Source organism: Eleutherodactylus coqui, chromosome 9, assembly GCF_035609145.1.
Source record: "Eleutherodactylus coqui strain aEleCoq1 chromosome 9, aEleCoq1.hap1, whole genome shotgun sequence".
Lineage (NCBI taxonomy): Eukaryota > Metazoa > Chordata > Amphibia > Anura > Eleutherodactylidae > Eleutherodactylus > Eleutherodactylus coqui.
Window position 1 is genome coordinate 27,061,417 of NC_089845.1, and position 6,000 is coordinate 27,067,416.

The following is a 6,000-nucleotide window of genomic DNA, read 5'->3' on the forward strand; positions in this document are numbered from 1 at the left end:
CTTTCTAAAATTAGATGTTATGCATATAACATTTTAGCACCTAATTTATCTCCTATATATATCACCTGCACATATTGATATATTTTCTCATTAGAAACGTATCAAAAAGATACTCCTTTACTTGAACAACACAAACCTAGGAGTGCTAGCTAAAACTAGAGAACAGAGAGAGAGGATTCAAAAAGATCTAGAAAAGCTTGAACAGTGGGCGGTGACTAACATAATGGTATTTAACAAGGAGAAATACCTACATCTGAGCAAGAAAAATGAAAGAAGCACTTACAGAATGGGAGGAATTGGGCTAAGCAGTAGCACATGTAAAAAAGACTTGAGTATACTAATAGATCACAGACTGAACATGAGTCAACAATGTGATGCAGTAGCAAAAAAAGGCAAACACAATTCTGGGATGTATTAAAAGAAGCATAAAGTCTAGATCACATTAGGTAATTATCCCCCTCTACTCTTCCTTAATCAGACATTATCTGGAATACTGGGTGTAGTTGTGGGCCCCATGATTTAAAAATACATAGACAAACTAAATCAAGTTCAGAGAAGAGCAACCAGAATAGTAAGTGGTCTGCAAATCATGTCCTATGACGAACGGTTAAAGGATCTGGGAATGTTTAGCTTGCAAAAATGAAGGCTGAGAGGAGACTTAAGAGTTGTTTACAAATATCTGAAGGACTGTCACAGTGCAGAGGGATCAACTCTATTTTATTTGCACAAGGAAAGACTAGAAGCAATGGGATGAAACTGAAAGGGAGGAGACAAAAATTAGATATTAGAAAAAACTTTCAGTGAGTGAAACAGGTTACCACGGGAGGTGGTGAGTTCTCCTTCAATTAAAGTGTTCAAACAAGAGCTGGAAAAATATCTGTCTGAGATGATTTTGTGAATCCTGCTTTGAGCAGGGGGTTGGACAAGATGACTCTGGAGGTCCCTTCCAACTCTACCATTCTATGATTCTATGGATAAAACTTTGCTTTTAATATTATAATTAAAAACAAGAAATATACTGGAACATATGCAGGGTGACCACCCTGACAAAGGGAACCCCAGTCACCAAACTCTTTCTAGAAAACTCTACACTAAGGTTGTAACACAGGTGGGATATTTGGTCAGAGATGCAGGAAGACCAATGAAAAATAGTGGACCAATCCACATAAAGTACTACACTTATTTAGGTCAAAAAATAGATATACATCAACACAGAATTGCAATATACACTAGTATGCCTGATTAGGCCTAAATACAAACCAGCCCAAAAATTAGATACAAACAAGTCCTAAAAATTCCAATAAAGCAGTTGAACACAGATTACAATTAATCAGGTATCAAGAGATATAAATGGAGATGAGTCTCAAAATTACAAACCAAAAAAATACCAAATAAGGCCTTAGTCAGACGGGCGTTTTTTCGCGCGATTTGCGGATCGCATGACGGATGCGCATCCGCAAATCGCGTGACCGATGCGCGCAAGTCGCCCGCAAATCGCCCGAAAATCTGCTCCTAGCCGCGTTTCATTAGAAACGGGCCGGAGCTGTCCAGCGCATTGCATTCAATGGAGACGGCAAAAGAGCCGCCTCCATTTAAAGCAATGCGCTGCGGGCGAGCCCGGGATGAATTGTCGGTAAGGGCTTAAATATATAAGCCCTTCCCTGCAATTCATCCTAAAATGTGTTAAAATAAAAAAAAATTGTATACTCACCTTCTCCCGGCAGCCGGAGCTCCGCGCGGCCGTCCTGCAGTGGGTGTGAAGGGGGTGTGAGTCAGACCTGCCCCCTGATTGGCTCAGCGCTGAGCCAATCAGAGGCATGCCTCACTCACACCCATTCATGAATTCATGAATGGATGGGAGTCAGACCTGCCCCTGATTGGCTCAGCGCTGAGAGGCAGCAGTCACTCACCCATTCATGAATTCATGAATGGGTGTGTGAGTGAAACCGGCCTCTGATTGGTCAGGGCTGTGACCAATCAGAGGCAGATCATTCAGCAGGCGGGGATTTTAAAGCCCCGTCGGCTGAATAGTGCCGAGAAGCAGTTCAGGAGAACTGACAGCGGCCGCGGCTGGACTCCGGCTGCAGCGGAAAGGTGAGTATACAATTTTTTTTTTATTTTAACACATTTTAGGATGAATTGCAGGGAAGGGCTTATATATTTAACCCCTTCCCGACAATTCACCCCGCGCACGCCGGCAGCCCATTGCTTTCAATGGAGCGGCTGTATTGCCGCTCCATTGAATTCAATGGGCAAACATCGTTCTTCTCTGCCACAGCTGTTACAGCTGTGGCAGAGAAGAATGATTTGTCTTCTATATGTTCTCAATGGGGTCGGCGCTGCTGCCGCCGACCCCATTGAGCGCATATACAGAAGAGAACAGGAATCGCAGATCGCAGATAGGTGCGATCTGCGATTTTTTGTTCTATAATTTATCGGACGAGCGCATAAAAAGCGCTCATGTGTCTGATACCATTGCAAAGCAATGGTTTTATAAAATTCCCGGACGCATGCGCATGCGCAAATCGCGGCTAAAAACGCCCGTCTGACTAAGGCCTTATAGTGTAAGAAAAAAAGGCCAGAAATGGGGTTCAAACAGATTTTTTCCAAATATTATGGGTTCATCAGGGTACCTTCACCACAAAAGGTATATGCCATCATCAGGGTCTAATTAAAACATCAGGGGCCCAGGTGAAAAAGTTCAGCTGGGGCTCCCCCTCCATCTGTACCCCATCCCAGAGGCATAACTTGAAGCTTTGGGGCCCCAATGCAAATCTGTAACAGGGCTCCCCAACTATAATGCTTTATTCATACTACTAGGCTCCCTATATGGAGAAGATAGGCTTAATGGGCTCGGGTGCAACTGCATCCCCTGCATTTCCTATAGTTACGCCCCTGGCCATCATGATATAATAGCATTTCTGTAAGTGCATAGTCATAGAATACTCTCTCTCTGCTCTTCACTCAGCATTCATGCTGGACAAACAATCATAGCCAGAAGGATATAGTCAGAAAATTATATACTGAGCTAATTCTTAGTAGCTCAGCAAAGATAATCCCCATAATACTTGTTCAACAACAGTACATTAACCTTCCTATTGGATACACAGTCAAAAAGTAATACACTGTACTGAATAATTATCATAGCAGCTCAGTGATTAAAATCAACATGTATATGTACTTAGCTGAAAGGTCATATGTTTGCTAAGGTGCTTTTCAAGGATGGTCATATGAAGAAGATTGCCTGGTGATGGCGATATACGTAGTCCTCCAGGTTGTATCCTGATGTACATATCCACCCTTTGTAGCTGTATTCTGCAAGAGTACTATGGCAAACATTTGATATTTTGGCATCACCACATTTTTTCTTTCAAATTCAAAATGCCAGAAATGAATGTAAACCTTTCATCAAAAGAAGGCGAATGGTTCCATCCAGATTTCACCCTAGGGTTCCGTTTTTGAAGAATCATATTTAAAGTCCAATGGAAGCCTTGAACAGATATAAAACTGAGATCTGAACAGACCCAAAGGCACATTTTATACCTTTAAATTGCTGGGTATTTAAAAACAAGACAAATACTTTTTCTTGCTTCTAAAGTAAACATTTCTATTACTACTTTGTAACGTGTGTTGATGGAAGTTTCTCTTTCTTTAGAGCTTTAATCTGGATGATATATTTATCTATGCATTATATCCATTGTTACTTCTCCAAAATAAAAAATGAGATCTGATTTATTTACTCCAGAATCTCCTCATAGAGAAACTTAACACAAAGCCAATTAAATTGTTAGCATTTATTTGTACAATGAGAAGTGATAAAAGTGTTTGGCAGAAATTCAGAAGGCTAGAAGCAAAATATGGAAAATACTTCAAATGATTAAAATTAGCGCCAAGGTAAAAAATATTTCAAGGGGAGAGGAGTCATGGGAACTAATACACTGGTAATCCCACTCCCAGAAAGCCCTGGCATCATTCATGAAAAGAACTGTGCTGCACAGAGCTTAGCAAAATAATGAAAATCAATAATTGCGTTTGTCACATGTATCACACACATGTTTCCAACTGCCAAAGGCATAATTAAAAAGCAATAAATTAAAAAGTTTAAATTGTTGATTATTTGTTTAGTCATAAATACTATACATTCTTCTAAAAGGAGTATTACAGTTTCATTACTGTACCGTTCAAGCAAAATATATTATTCCGAGTAATTAAACTCTGTCTTACTCATCAATAGCTAATCAATAAAAAATGGAATGATGATTATATCCAAGAGAATTGGAAATGTGGTCACTTTTTGACATCAAATAGTTCTCAAGAATCAAATCGTTAGTAAGAAGTGACTTACAGTAAGAAAAGGACATTAACTTCATGAAATCCGAGATGGTAATAGACTTGTAACCGTTTTACAATCAAAGACTTTAAGCGGCCACCAATATCTGAGTCATTAATAGCTGACATTGCTGCTTCATCATATGCATAAAAATTAGCACTGATGAGCAAGTTAAAGCTCAGATTAAAATGAAGAGATAGTGTTTGAGCCAAATCAGAAGGTCATATAATAAGAAATTTAAGATCAATTAAGTGGATGTCAGAAGGATTAAAACTATGAATAGAAGTCACCTTTCTCCATTTGCTACTTTATATGTGCCGGTAGTAACTCCGTACTCAACATAAGTTATCTATGTTACCAAAAGCATATACTGTATGATCATACATAGTAGGTAAAAAACAATGATGTTAGAAATTCCCGAATAGTTTTTGTTTACGATTTTCGGTAATTGAAATCTTGAGTAACTAATGAAAAAACTAAATTTAAAAAATGTTAACTACAAAATCTATGAGAATTGATCTTGTTTGAGAACCATTGAAGGGTAATATGAGAAAAACTATTTACTCACCGGTATCTCATTTCTCACTCTGTAAATGCTGGGGTTACTTCTTCCCTTACAGTGACATCAGGTCGAATGGAGCTCTGGTTGAGTATGTGTGGTTAGTACTCCCTCCATTTCAATGGAGCTGACAGAAATACTCAAGCAGGTGCCACTCAGGTATCTTGGCAGTGCCATTTACAATGAATGGAGCACTAGTGTGCTTGCATGACCAGCACTCCATTTATCTTCTTCACTCAGGGAGGAGGGGGGGGGGGGGTGCAGTAACCCTGCAGCAAGAAGGACAGGGAGGAGCATGGGACTCCTTTCTTTAGATTGGCAGGAGTCTCTATCATATGAATAAGGTATAACTTGCAATTTAGGTTCCATTTTTAAGTCCTGTAGGTTGAAAGATGAATCCATGGATCAGACTTGTTTTTTTAGCAAATCCCACAGATGCCTGATTGGGTTAAGATATGGGGAATTTACTGGACAATTCTACACCTATATCTCTTTGTCATGTTTTTTGAACCATTAACTAAACATTTTTGCAGTATGGCAGGACATCTTTTCCTGCTAAAAGAGGTCATTGCAATTATGGAATACCATTGCAATGCAAAGATAGCACTCAGTAAGAGAAACCAAGTAATCTTGTAGTTGTGATAACTTTTAATCACATGAGTTCATTGCTGATCTTTTTTTGCTGCATAAATGATGAGCGATGAGCTCATCGCTCATCATTCAGTTTAAATAGTGGCTGTTCATTAGTGAGCAGCCGCTGTGTTTTCTCAATGGAGAGGGGTGGAGGATCAGGGGGAGAGAAATCTCCTGGGAGCAAGGAAACACAGGGACAAGTGTCACGCATCATTTGCCCGAAATTCGTCCCGTGTAAATGGACCTTTAGTGTTAGTGGGTCACCGGGCTTGCGTGTTATCTCTGCTATAGATTTCTCATATCTCCAATGTTGCCTGAAGCCACTTGCAATATTGATTCCTGTCTTAAGAGTGTCAAAGATGGTTATAAACTTGTACTTCCAAATCCTACTATGACTTGAGATTTGAAGTTGCATTTTAATATAGCAACTTTCATATGTTCTATAAGTTTTAGAACGTGACTAGAAAAATGCTCCACC